The following is a 14,534-nucleotide window of genomic DNA, read 5'->3' as shown; positions in this document are numbered from 1 at the left end:
TTTCTTGAGATCACAAGCTATTGAGTGGGACTCTCAAAAGCCCACTATTCCTCACTAGAACTTTGTATAAAAGTACCATAACACTAAATGGCTAGTTTAGGGACAGGGCTCTTACAAGACTTGGCTTCATAGCTCAGGGGTTAGAGCACTGGTCTTGTAAACCAGGGGTTGTGAGTTCAAATCTCACTGGAGCCTTTGCAAGTGCGTTTTCTTGAGATCACAAGCTATTGAGTCGGACTCTCAAAAGCCCACTATTCCTCACTAGAACTTTGTATAAAAGTGCCATAACACTAAATGGCTAGTTTAGGGACAGGGTTCTCATCTCCTGATGCGTGTGTATATTTGTTATGTATGTTAACTGTCCCATTCAACTTGTACAGAGCTGCATAATTTGTTGGTGCTTAATAAATAAAAGATATTATTTTAGTCATTATAAACATGCAACATATCAACAACAAAAAAATAAAAAAATTCCGTGGACGCTTCCTGCAAGACTTTGCTTCATATCTCAGGGGTTAGAACAATGGTCTTGTAAACCAGGGGTCGTGTGTTCAAATCTCACTGGAGCCTTTGCAAGTGCATTTTCTTGAGATCACAAGCTATTGAGTGGGACTCTCAAAAGCCCACTATTCCTCACTAGAACTTTGTATAAAAGTACCATAACACTAAATGGCTAGTTTAGGGACAGGGTTCTCATCTCCTGATGCATGTGTATATTTGTTATGTATGTTAACTGTCCCATTCAACTTGTACAGAGCTGCATAATTTGTTGGTGCTTAATAAATAAAATATATTATTTTAGTCATTGTAAACATGCAACATATCAACAACAAAAAAATAAAAAAATTCCGTGGACGCTTCTTACAAGACTTGGATTCATATCTCAGAGGTTAGAGCAATGGTCTTGTAAACCAGGGGTCGTGTGTTCAAATCTCACTGGAGCCTTTGCAAGTGCATTTTCTTCAGATCACAAGCTATTGAGTGGGACTCTCAAAAGCCCACTATTCCTCACTAGAACTTTGTATAAAAGTACCATAACACCAAATGGCTAGTTTAGGGACAGGGTTCTCATCTCCTGATGTGAATGTATATTTGTTATGTATGTTAACTGTCCCATTTAACTTGTACAGAGCTGCATAATTTGTTGGTGCTTAATAAATAAAAGATATTATTTTAGTCATTGTAAACATGCAACATATCAACAACAAAAAAATAAAAAAAATCCGTGGACGCTTCTTACAAGACTTGGCTTCATAGCTCAGGTCTTGTAAACCAGGGGTCGTGAGTTCAAATCTCACTGGAGCCTTTGCAAGTGCATTTTCTTGAGATCACAAGCTATTGAGTTGGACTCTCAAAAGCCCACTATTCCTCACTATAACTTTGCATAAAAGTACCATAACACTAAATGGCTAGTTTAAACCAGGGGTCGTGAGTTCAAATCTCACTGGAACCTTTGCGAGTGCATTTTCTTGAGATCACAAGCTATTGAGTGGGACTCTCAAAAGCCCACTATTCCTCACTAGAACTTTGTATAAAAGTACCATAACACTAAATGGCTAGTTTAGTTGTTGGTGCTTAATAAATAAAAGATATTATTTTAGTCATTGTAAACATGCAACATATCAACAACAAAAAAATAAAAAAAATCCGTGGATGCTTCTTACAAGACTTGGCTTCATAGCTCAGGTCTTGTAAACCAGGGGTCTTGTAAACCAGGGTTCATGAGTTCAAATCTCACTGGAACCTTTGCGAGTGCGTTTTCTTGAGATCACAAGCTATTGAGTGGGACTCTCAAAAGCCCACTATTCCTCACTACAACTTTGTATAAAAGTACCATAACACTAAATGGCTAGTTTAGTTGTTGGTGCTTAATAAATAAAAGATATTATTTTAGTCATTGTAAACATGCAACATATCAACAACAAAAAAATAAAAAAAATCTGTGGACGCGTCTTACAAGACTTGGCTTCATAACTCAGGTCTTGTAAACCAGGGGTCTTGTAAACCAGGGGTCGTGAGTTCAAATCTCACTGGAGCCTTTGCAAGTGCATTTTCTTGAGATCACAAGCTATTGAGTGGGACTCTCAAAAGCCCCCTATTCCTCACTAGAACTTTGTATAAAAGTACCATAACACTAAATGGCTAGTTTAAACCAGGGGTCGTGAGTTCAAATCTCACTGGAACCTTTGCGAGTGCGTTTTCTTGAGATCACAAGCTATTGAGTGGGACTCTCAAAAGCCCACTATTCCTCACTAGAACTTTGTATAAAAGTACCATAACACTAAATGGCTAGTTTAGTTGTTGGTGCTTAATAAATAAAAGATATTATTTTAGTCATTGTAAACATGCAACATATCAACAGCAAAAAAATAACAAAAATCCGTGGACGCGTCTTACAAGATTTGGCTTCATAGCTCAGGTCTTGTAAACCAGGGGTCTTGTAAACCAGGGGTCGTGAGTTCAAATCTCACTGGAGCCTTTGCAAGTGCATTTTCTTGAGATCACAAAAGCCCACCATTCCTCACTAGAACTTTGTATAAAAGTACCATAACACTAAATGGCTAGTTTAGGGACAGGGTTCTCATCTCCTGATGTGTGTGTATATTTGTTATGTATGTTAACTGTCCCATTCAACTTGTACAGAGCTGCATAATTTGTTGGTGCTTAATAAATAAAAGATATTATTTTAGTCATTGTAAACATGCAACATATCACCAACAAAAAAATAAAAAAAATCCGTGCACGCTTCTTACAAGACTTGGCTTCATATCTCAGGGGTTAGAGCACTGGTCTTGTAAACCAGGGGTCGTGTGTTCAAAACTCACTGGAGCCTTTGCAAGTGCGTTTTCTTGAGATCACAAGCTATTGAGTGGGACTCTCAAAAGCCCGCTATTCCTAACTAGAACTTTGTATAAAAGTACCATAACACCAAATGGCTAGTTTAGGGACAGGGTTCTCATCTCCTGATGTGAATGTATATTTGTTATGTATGTTAACTGTCCCATTTAACTTGTACAGAGCTGCATAATTTGTTGGTGCTTAATAAATAAAAGATATTATTTTAGTCATTGTAAACATGCAACATATCAACAACAAAAAAATAAAAAAAATCCGTGCACGCTTCTTACAAGACTTGGCTTCATAGCTCAGGTCTTGTAATCCAGGGGTCGTGTGTTCAAATCTCACTGGAGCCTTTGCAAGTGCATTTTCTTGAGATCACAAACTATTGAGTGGGACTCTCAAAAGCCCACTATTCTTCACTAGAACTTTGTATAAAAGTACCATAACACTAAATGGCTAGTTTAACCCCTTCGCGACCTTTGCCGGTTCAGGACCGTCATAACAAGAAGGTCACTAAATGACCTTTGACGGTCCTGAACCGTCAAAAAATTAAATAAGCTTAGAAAGTGATCAAGGATCACTTTCTTCGCTTAAACGGCCTTGCTGCAATGCCTCGATGTCGAGGCATTCAGCAAGGCCGAGATCGGCATCGGGGGCCATGTCTGGCCCCTCCCCGGGGCGTCAACAGCCGCCATACATTGTATGGCGGCGGACGCCCGTTTTAAAAGCGTTTAGGAGGCGATCAACGATCGCCTCCTAAACTTAAATGGTGTCGCTGGAATGCCTCGATCAGGAGGCATCCAGCGACACCAAACACTTACCTCTGGGTGGGCTGTGACCGCTCCGGAGAGCGGTCACAGCCGCCGCTGCCGGTGATCTTCGCCATCAAGCAAGATGGCGGCGGCCCGGGAAATAAAACAATAAAGACGAAAAAGTTCGCTAGAGGGTCTCCAGACCCTCTAGAGAACTGGCTCCACTTGCTGGTTGAATACAGGTACTGCATTCAACCATGCAAGTCAATGGAGCCCAGCTTTCTAATCACTATGTGATTAGTAAAATATTAAAAAAAAATAAAAAAAAATAAAAAATGGAAAAAAAAATTAAAAAAAAATGTGCTAACATTTAAAAATAATTATGCAGTGATGTCACTAGATGAACCATCCAGTACCAGCAAAATGTGTAAAAAAAAATATAAAAAAAGTATTAAAAAAATAAAATAAAATTAAAAAATAAAGTTTATTATTTTGAGCAAGTGCTAAAAATTCTCAAAAATCTCAACAAAGAGTTAAAATAAAAGCACTTCAAATACCCAAGGGGTGTCTAATATATAAAAAAAATGGCTGATGGGGTAAATTGGAGTGGCCTAGCTCAAATATAGGGCATAGGTACAGACTGACCAAAATGGAGAAAAAAAGCGCACTTCCCAAATGTGGCATTTTAAATCTGAAACAACCCGACAAACCCATGCATGTCGGGTATCACTGCACTCAGGAGATGTTCCTGAACACACATTGGCGTGTTGTTTGACAGTGGCATATACCAGGACCTGTATATCTATAACTAAAGTACAATTTGTGTGAAAAAAAAAAAAAAAATTACTATTACAAAGTTTGACAAAGTGTAGTTCTATAATTGGTGCATGGAAAGGGTTAAAATAACAGCATTTGGAATACCCTGGGGTGTCTAGTTTTCAAAAATATATGGTTTGAATGGGTTAAATTGAGTTAACCGGCTTCAAAGATATTCCAAAGAGGAGAGGGAGGCACAATGACCAAATGACCACCTGAATTACGCATGCCCCAAAAGTAGCCTTTTACCAGCCAAACAATCTGACAAACCCATGCATGTGGGGTATCGCTGTACTCAGGAGATGTTGCTGAACACACATTGGGGTGTTGTTTGACAGTGACATATACCAGCACCTGTATATCTATAACTAAAGTACAATTTGTGTGGAAAAAAAAATAAAAAAAATTACTATTACAAAGTTTGACAAAGTGTAGTTGTATAATTGGTGCATGGAAAGGGTTAAAATAACAGCATTTGGAATACCCTGGGGTGTCTAGTTTTCAAAAATATATGGTTTGAATGGGTTAAATTGAGTTAACCGGCTTCAAAGATGTTCCAAAGAGGAGATGGAGGCAGACTGACCAGATTTGTTAAAAAAGATTTGGAAATCATAAAACGCTGCTTGTACTTATTGCCCTATAACTTACAAAAAACAGCAAAAAAACATAAAAACATTGGGTATTTCTAAACTCAGGACAAGTAGTAGAATCTATTTAGCTAGTTTTTTTACTTGCTTTTTTAGGTGAGTAAAAGATTTTTCAAATAAAAGTCATAAAATGTGTTTTTTTTTCAATTTTTCACCATGTTTTTTTTATTTTTTTTATAGTAAATAAGATGATACGATCAAAATAATGGTATCTGAAGAAAGCCCATCTTGTCCTGAAAAAAACAATATATAACTTATGTGGGTACACTAAATGGGTGAGGAGAAAATTACAGCTGAACACAAGCACCACAAAAGTGTCAAAACAGCCTCGGTCCCACAGGGTACAAAACGAAAAATGAGCCCGGTCCTTAAGGGGTTAAACCAGGGGTCGTGAGTTCAAATCTCACTGGAACCTTTGCGAGTGCGTTTTCTTGAGATCACAAGCTATTGAGTGGGACTCTCAAAAGCCCACTATTCCTCACTAGAACTTTGTATAAAAGTACCATAACACTAAATGGCTAGTTTAGGGACAGGGTTCTCATCTCCTGATGCGTGTGTATATTTGTTATGTATGTTAACTGTCCCATTCAACTTGGACAGAGCTGTATAATTTGTTGGTGCTTAATAAATAAAAGATATTATTTTAGTCATTGTAAATATGCAACATATCAACAACAAAAAAATAAAAAAAATGAGTGGACACTTCCTACAAGACTTGGCTTCATAGCTCAGGGGTTAGAGCACTGGTCATGTAAACCAGGGGTCGTGTGTTCAAATCTCACTGGAGCCTTTGCAAGTGCATTTTCTTGAGATCACAAGCTATTGAGTGGGACTCTCAAAAGCCCACTATTCCTCACTAGAACTTTGTATAAAAGTACCATAACACTAAATGGCTAGTTTAAACCAGGGGTCGTGAGTTCAAGTCTCACTGGAACCTTTGCAAGTGCATTTTCTTGAGATCACAAGCTATTGAGTGGGACTCTCAAAAGCCCACTATTCCTCACTAGAACTTTGTATAAAAGTACCATAACACTAAATGGCTAGTTTAAACCAGGGGTCGTGAGTTCAAATCTCACTGGAACCTTTGCGAGTGCGTTTTCTTGAGATCACAAGCTATTGAGTGGGACTCTCAAAAGCCCACTATTCCTCACTAGAACTTTGTATAAAAGTACCATAACACTAAATGGCTAGTTTAGGGACAGGGTTCTCATCTCCTAATGTGAATGTATATTTGTTATGAATGTTAACTGTCCCATTTAACTTGTACAGAGTTGCATAATTTGTTGGTGCTTAATAAATAAAAGATATTATTTTAGTCATTGTAAACATGCAACATATCAACAACAAAAAAATAAAAAAATTCCGTGGACGCTTCCTACAAGGCTTGGCTTCATATCTCAGGGGTTAGAGCAATGGTCTTGTAAACCAGGGGTCGTGTGTTCAAATCTCACTGGAGCCTTTGCAAGTGCGTTTTCTTCAGATCACAAGCTATTGAGTGGGACTCTCAAAAGCCCACTATTCCTCACTAGAACTTTGTATAAAAGTACCATAACACCAAATGGCTAGTTTAGGGACAGGGTTCTCATCTCCTGATGTGAATGTATATTTGTTATGTATGTTAACTGTCCCATTTAACTTGTACAGAGCTGCATAATTTGTTGGTGCTTAATAAATAAAAGATATTATTTTAGTCATTGTAAACATGCAACATATCAACAACAAAAAAATAAAAAAAATCCGTGGACGCTTCTTACAAGACTTGGCTTCATAGCTCAGGTCTTGTAAACCAGGGGTCTTGTAAACCAGGGGTCGTGAGTTCAAATCTCACTGGAGCCTTTGCAAGTGCATTTTCTTGAGATCACAAAAGCCCACCATTCCTCACTAGAACTTTGTATAAAAGTACCATAACACTAAATGGCTAGTTTAGGGACAGGGTTCTCATCTCCTAATGTGAATGTATATTTGTTATGTATGTTAACTGTCCCATTTAACTTGTACAGAGCTGCATAATTTGTTGGTGCTTAATAAATAAAAGATATTATTTTAGTCATTGTAAACATGCAACATATCAACAACAAAAAAATAAAAAAATTCCGTGGACGGTTCCTACTAGACTTGGCTTCATATCTCAGGTGTTAGAGCAATGGTCTTGTAAACCAGGGATCGTGTGTTCAAATCTCACTGGAGCCTTTGCAAGTGCATTTTCTTGAGATCACAAGCTATTGAGTGGGACTCTCAAAAGCCCACTATTCCTCACTAGAACTTTGTATAAAAGTACCATAACACTAAATGGCTAGTTTAAACCAGGGGTCGTGAGTTCAAGTCTCACAGGAACCTTTGCAAGTGCATTTTCTTGAGATCACAAGCTATTGAGTGGGACTCTCAAAAGCCCACTATTCCTCACTAGAACTTTGTATAAAAGTACCATAACACCAAATGGCTAGTTTAGGGACAGGGTTCTCATCTCCTGATGTGAATGTATATTTGTTATGTATGTTAACTGTCCCATTTAACTTGTACAGAGCTGCATAATTTGTTGGTGCTTAATAAATAAAAGATATTATTTTAGTCATTGTAAACATGCAACATATCAACAACAAAAAAATAAAAAAAATCCGTGGACGATTCTTACAAGACTTGGCTTCATAGCTCAGGTCTTGTAAACCAGGGGTCCTGTAAACCAGGGGTCGTGAGTTCAAGTCTCACTGGAGCCTTTGCAAGTGCATTTTCTTGAGATCACAAGCTATTGAGTGGGACTCTCAAAAGCCCACTATTCCTCACTAGAACTTTGTATAAAAGTACCATAACACTAAATGGCTAGTTTAGTTGTTGGTGCTTAATAAATAAAAGATATTTTTTTAGTCATTGTAAACATGCAACATATCAACAACAAAAAAATTAAAAAAATCCGTGGACGCGTCTTACAAGACTTGGCTTCATAGCTCAGGTCTTGTAAACCAGGGGTCTTGTAAACCAGGGGTCGTGAGTTCAAGTCTCACTGGAGCCTTTGCAAGTGCATTTTCTTGAGATCACAAGCTATTGAGTGGGACTCTCAAAAGCCCACTATTCCTCACTAGAACTTTGTATAAAAGTACCATAACACTAAATGGCTAGTTTAAACCAGGGGTCGTGAGTTCAAATCTCACTGGAACCTTTGCGAGTGCATTTTCTTGAGATCACAAGCTATTGAGTGGGACTCTCAAAAGCCCACTATTCCTCACTAGAACTTTGTATAAAAGTACCATCACACTAAATGGACGCTTCTTACAAGACTTGGCTTCATAGCTCAGGGGTTAGAGCACTGGTTTTGTAAACCAGGGGTCGTGTGTTCAAATCTCACTGGAGCCATTGCAAGTGCATTTTCTTCAGATCACAAGCTATTGAGTGGGACTCTCAAAAGCCCACCATTCCTCACTAGAACTTTGTATAAAAGTACCATAACACTAAAATGGCTAGTTTAGGGACAGGGTTCTCATCTCCTGATGCGTGTGTATAGTTGTTATGTATGTTAACTGTCCCATTCAACTTGTACAGAGCTGCATAATTTGTTGGTGCTTAATAAATAAAAGATATTATTTTAGTCATTATAAACATGCAACATATCAACAACAAAAAAATAAAAAAATTCCGTGGACGCTTCCTACAAGACTTGGCTTCATATCTCAGGGGTTAGAGCACTGGTCTTGTAAACCAGGGGTCGTGAGTTCAAGTCTCACTGGAGCCTTTGCAAGTGCATTTTCTTGAGATCACAAGCTATTGAGTGGGACTCTCAAAAGCCCACTATTCCTCACTAGAACTTTGTATAAAAGTACCATAACACCAAATGGCTAGTTTAAACCAGGGGTCGTGAGTTCAAATCTCACTGGAACCTTTGCGAGTGCGTTTTCTTGAGATCACAAGCTATTGAGTGGGACTCTCAAAAGCCCACTATTCCTCACTAGAACTTTGTATAAAAGTACCATAACACTAAATGGCTAGTTTAGTTGTTGGTGCTTAATAAATAAAAGATATTATTTTAGTCATTGTAAACATGCAACATATCAACAGCAAAAAAATAACAAAAATCCGTGGACGCGTCTTACAAGACTTGGCTTCATAGCTCAGGTCTTGTAAACCAGGGGTCTTGTAAACCAGGGGTCGTGAGTTCAAATCTCACTGGAGCCTTTGCAAGTGCGTTTTCTTGAGATCACAAAAGCCCACCATTCCTCACTAGAACTTTGTATAAAAGTACCATAACACTAAATGGCTAGTTTAGGGACAGGGTTCTCATCTCCTAATGTGAATGTATATTTGTTATGTATGTTAACTGTCCCATTTAACTTGTACAGAGCTGCATAATTTGTTGGTGCTTAATAAATAAAAGATATTATTTTAGTCATTGTAAACATGCAACATATCAACAACAAAAAAATAAAAAAATTCCGTGGACGCTTCCTACTAGACTTGGCTTCATATCTCAGGTGTTAGAGCAATGGTCTTGTAAACCAGGGGTCGTGTGTTGAAATCTCACTGGAGTCTTTGCAAGTGCATTTTCTTGAGATCACAAGCTATTGAGTGGGACTCTCAAAAGCCCACTATTCCTCACTAGAACTTTGTATAAAAGTACCATAACACTAAATGGCTAGTTTAAACCAGGGGTCGTGAGTTCAAATCTCACTGGAACCTTTGCGAGTGCATTTTCTTGAGATCACAAGCTATTGAGTGGGACTCTCAAAAGCCCACTATTCCTCACTAGAACTTTGTATAAAAGTACCATAACACTAAATGGCTAGTTTAAACCAGGGGTCGTGAGTTCAAATCTCACTGGAACCTTTGCGAGTGCATTTTCTTGAGATCACAAGCTATTGAGTGGGACTCTCAAAAGCCCACTATTCCTCACTAGAACTTTGTATAAAAGTACCATCACACTAAATGGACGCTTCTTACAAGACTTGGCTTCATAGCTCAGGGGTTAGAGCACTGGTTTTGTAAACCAGGGGTCGTGTGTTCAAATCTCACTGGAGCCATTGCAAGTGCGTTTTCTTCAGATCACAAGCTATTGAGTGGGACTCTCAAAAGCCCACCATTCCTCACTAGAACTTTGTATAAAAGTACCATAACACTAAAATGGCTAGTTTAGGGACAGGGTTCTCATCTCCTGATGCGTGTGTATAGTTGTTATGTATGTTAACTGTCCCATTCAACTTGTACAGAGCTGCATAATTTGTTGGTGCTTAATAAATAAAAGATATTATTTTAGTCATTGTAAACATGCAACATATCAACAACAAAAAAATAAAAAAATTCCGTGGACGCTTCCTACAAGACTTGGCTTCATATCTCAGGGGTTAGAGCACTGGTCTTGTAAACCAGGGGTCGTGAGTTCAAGTCTCACTGGAGCCTTTGCAAGTGCATTTTCTTGAGATCACAAGCTATTGAGTGGGACTCTCAAAAGCCCACTATTCCTCACTAGAACTTTGTATAAAAGTACCATAACACCAAATGGCTAGTTTAAACCAGGGGTCGTGAGTTCAAATCTCACTGGAACCTTTGCAAGTGCGTTTTCTTGAGATCACAAGCTATTGAGTGGGACTCTCAGAAGCCCACTATTCCTCACTAGAACTTTGTATAAAAGTTCCATAACACTAAATGGCTAGTTTAGTTGTTGGTGCTTAATAAATAAAAGATATTATTTTAGTCATTGTAAACATGCAACATATCAACAGCAAAAAAATAACAAAAATCCGTGGACGCGTCTTACAAGACTTGGCTTCATAGCTCAGGTCTTGTAAACCAGGGGTCTTGTAAACCAGGGGTCGTGAGTTCAAATCTCACTGGAGCCTTTGCAAGTGCATTTTCTTGAGATCACAAAAGCCCACCATTCCTCACTAGAACTTTGTATAAAAGTACCATAACACTAAATGGCTAGTTTAGGGACAGGGTTCTCATCTCCTAATGTGAATGTATATTTGTTATGTATGTTAACTGTCCCATTTAACTTGTACGGAGCTGCATAATTTGTTGGTGCTTAATAAATAAAAGATATTATTTTAGTCATTGTAAACATGCAACATATCAACAACAAAAAAATAAAAAAATTCCGTGGACGCTTCCTACTAGACTTGGCTTCATATCTCAGGTGTTAGAGCAATGGTCTTGTAAACCAGGGGTCGTGTGTTCAAATCTCACTGGAGCCTTTGCAAGTGCATTTTCTTGAGATCACAAGCTATTGAGTGGGACTCTCAAAAGCCCACTATTCCTCACTAGAACTTTGTATAAAAGTACCATAACACTAAATGGCTAGTTTAGGGACAGGGTTCTCATCTCCTGATGTGAATGTATATTTGTTATGTATGTTAACTGTCACATTTAACTTGTACAGAGCTGCATATTTGTTGGTGCTTAATAAATAAAAGATATTATTTTAGTCATTGTAAACATGCAACATATCAACAACAAAAAAATAAAAAAACATCCGTGGACACTTCTTAAAAGACTTGTCTTCATAGCTCAGGGGTTAGAGCACTGGTCTTGTAAACCAGGGATCGTGTGTTCAAATCTCACTGGAGCCTTTGCAAGTGTGTTTTCTTGAGATCACAAGCTATTGAGTGGGACTCTCAAAAGCCCACTATTCCTCACTAGAACTTTGTATAAAAGTACCATAACACTAAATGGCTAGTTTAAACCAGGGGTCGTGAGTTCAAGTCTCACTGGAACCTTTGCAAGTGCATTTTCTTGAGATCACAAGCTATTGAGTGGGACTCTCAAAAGCCCACTATTCCTCACTAGAACTTTGTATAAAAGTACCATAACACCAAATGGCTAGTTTAGGGACAGGGTTCTCATCTCCTGATGTGAATGTATATTTGTTATGTATGTTAACTGTCCCATTTAACTTGTAAAGAGCTGCATAATTTGTTGGTGCTTAATAAATAAAAGATATTATTTTAGTCATTGTAAACATGCAACATATCAACAACAAAAAAATAAAAAAAATCCGTGGACGATTCTTACAAGACTTGGCTTCATAGCTCAGGTCTTGTAAACCAGGGGTCTTGTAAACCAGGGGTCGTGAGTTCAAGTCTCACTGGAGCCTTTGCAAGTGCATTTTCTTGAGATCACAAGCTATTGAGTGGGACTCTCAAAAGCCCACTATTCCTCACTAGAACTTTGTATAAAAGTACCATAACACTAAATGGCTAGTTTAGTTGTTGGTGCTTAATAAATAAAAGATATTTTTTTAGTCATTGAAAACATGCAACATATCAACAACAAAAAAATAAAAAAAATCCGTGGACGCGTCTTACAAGACTTGGCTTCATAGCTCAGGTCTTGTAAACCAGGGGTCGTGATTTCAAATCTCACTGGAGCCTTTGCAAGTGCATTTTCTTGAGAGCATTCTATGGTCTAACACTAAATGGCTAGTTTAGGGACAGGGTTTTACAAGACTTGGCTTCATAGCTCAGGGGTTAGAGCACTGGTCTTGTAAACCAGGGGTCGTGTGTTCAAAACTCACTGGAGCCTTTGCAAGTGCATTTTCTTGAGATCACAAGCTATTGAGTGGGACTCTCAAAAGCCCACTATTCCTAACTAGAACTTTGTATAAAAGTACCATAACACCAAATGGCTCGTTTAGGGACAGGGTTCTCATCTCCTGATGTGAATGTATATTTGTTATGTATGTTAACTGTCCCATTTAACTTGTACAGAGCTGCATAATTTGTTGGTGCTTAATAAATAAAAGATATTATTTTAGTCATTGTAAACATGCAACATATCAACAACAAAAAAATAAAAAAAATCCGTGCACGCTTCTTACAAGACTTGGCTTCATAGCTCAGGTCTTGTAATCCAGGGGTCGTGTGTTCAAATCTCACTGGAGCCTTTGCAAGTGCATTTTCTTGAGATCACAAACTATTGAGTGGGACTCTCAAAAGCCCACTATTCTTCACTAGAACTTTGTATAAAAGTACCATAACACTAAATGGCTAGTTTAACCCCTTCGCGACCTTTGCCGGTTCAGGACCGTCATAACAAGAAGGTCACTAAATGACCTTTGACGGTCCTGAACCGTCAAAAAATTAAATAAGCTTAGAAAGTGATCAAGGATCACTTTCTTCGCTTAAACGGCCTTGCTGCAATGCCTCGATGTCGAGGCATTCAGCAAGGCCGAGATCGGCATCGGGGGCCATGTCTGGCCCCTCCCCGGGGCGTCAACAGCCGCCATACATTGTATGGCGGCGGACGCCCGTTTTAAAAGCGTTTAGGAGGCGATCAACGATCGCCTCCTAAACTTAAATGGTGTCGCTGGAATGCCTCGATCAGGAGGCATCCAGCGACACCAAACACTTACCTCTGGGTGGGCTGTGACCGCTCCGGAGAGCGGTCACAGCCGCCGCTGCCGGTGATCTTCGCCATCAAGCAAGATGGCGGCGGCCCGGGAAATAAAACAATAAAGACGAAAAAGTTCGCTAGAGGGTCTCCAGACCCTCTAGAGAACTGGCTCCACTTGCTGGTTGAATACAGGTACTGCATTCAACCATGCAAGTCAATGGAGCCCAGCTTTCTAATCACTATGTGATTAGTAAAATATTAAAAAAAAATAAAAAAAAATAAAAAATGGAAAAAAAAATTAAAAAAAAATGTGCTAACATTTAAAAATAATTATGCAGTGATGTCACTAGATGAACCATCCAGTACCAGCAAAATGTGTAAAAAAAAATATAAAAAAAGTATTAAAAAAATAAAATAAAATTAAAAAATAAAGTTTATTATTTTGAGCAAGTGCTAAAAATTCTCAAAAATCTCAACAAAGAGTTAAAATAAAAGCACTTCAAATACCCAAGGGGTGTCTAATATATAAAAAAAATGGCTGATGGGGTAAATTGGAGTGGCCTAGCTCAAATATAGGGCATAGGTACAGACTGACCAAAATGGAGAAAAAAAGCGCACTTCCCAAATGTGGCATTTTAAATCTGAAACAACCCGACAAACCCATGCATGTCGGGTATCACTGCACTCAGGAGATGTTCCTGAACACACATTGGCGTGTTGTTTGACAGTGGCATATACCAGGACCTGTATATCTATAACTAAAGTACAATTTGTGTGAAAAAAAAAAAAAAAATTACTATTACAAAGTTTGACAAAGTGTAGTTCTATAATTGGTGCATGGAAAGGGTTAAAATAACAGCATTTGGAATACCCTGGGGTGTCTAGTTTTCAAAAATATATGGTTTGAATGGGTTAAATTGAGTTAACCGGCTTCAAAGATATTCCAAAGAGGAGAGGGAGGCACAATGACCAAATGACCACCTGAATTACGCATGCCCCAAAAGTAGCCTTTTACCAGCCAAACAATCTGACAAACCCATGCATGTGGGGTATCGCTGTACTCAGGAGATGTTGCTGAACACACATTGGGGTGTTGTTTGACAGTGACATATACCAGCACCTGTATATCTATAACTAAAGTACAATTTGTGTGGAAAAAAAAATA

The 14,534-nt window shown here is 38.4% G+C and overlaps 7 non-coding genes across 7 annotated transcripts; all 7 read left to right on the top strand.

Annotated features, from left to right (window-relative positions):
- Positions 1-122: 122 nt before the first annotated feature.
- Positions 123-195, top strand: TRNAT-UGU (transfer RNA threonine (anticodon UGU)). The gene has a single exon. It is a non-coding gene; the product is annotated as a tRNA-Thr (tRNA).
- Positions 196-5,773: 5,578 nt separating this feature from the next.
- Positions 5,774-5,846, top strand: TRNAT-UGU (transfer RNA threonine (anticodon UGU)). The gene has a single exon. It is a non-coding gene; the product is annotated as a tRNA-Thr (tRNA).
- A 2,485-nt stretch (positions 5,847-8,331) lies between these two features.
- On the top strand, positions 8,332-8,404 carry TRNAT-UGU (transfer RNA threonine (anticodon UGU)). The gene has a single exon. It is a non-coding gene; the product is annotated as a tRNA-Thr (tRNA).
- A 303-nt stretch (positions 8,405-8,707) lies between these two features.
- TRNAT-UGU (transfer RNA threonine (anticodon UGU)) lies at positions 8,708-8,780 on the top strand. The gene has a single exon. It is a non-coding gene; the product is annotated as a tRNA-Thr (tRNA).
- A 1,209-nt stretch (positions 8,781-9,989) lies between these two features.
- On the top strand, positions 9,990-10,062 carry TRNAT-UGU (transfer RNA threonine (anticodon UGU)). The gene has a single exon. It is a non-coding gene; the product is annotated as a tRNA-Thr (tRNA).
- Positions 10,063-10,365: 303 nt separating this feature from the next.
- TRNAT-UGU (transfer RNA threonine (anticodon UGU)) lies at positions 10,366-10,438 on the top strand. The gene has a single exon. It is a non-coding gene; the product is annotated as a tRNA-Thr (tRNA).
- Positions 10,439-12,486: 2,048 nt separating this feature from the next.
- Positions 12,487-12,559, top strand: TRNAT-UGU (transfer RNA threonine (anticodon UGU)). Its single transcript has one exon. It is a non-coding gene; the product is annotated as a tRNA-Thr (tRNA).
- Positions 12,560-14,534: the final 1,975 nt, after the last annotated feature.

Source organism: Sceloporus occidentalis, unplaced genomic scaffold (genome assembly GCF_023333645.1).
Source record: "Sceloporus occidentalis isolate IW3139 unplaced genomic scaffold, rSceOcc1.0.p SCAF_18, whole genome shotgun sequence".
Lineage (NCBI taxonomy): Eukaryota > Metazoa > Chordata > Lepidosauria > Squamata > Phrynosomatidae > Sceloporus > Sceloporus occidentalis.
This window is presented reverse-complemented; position numbering and strand designations above follow the sequence as displayed.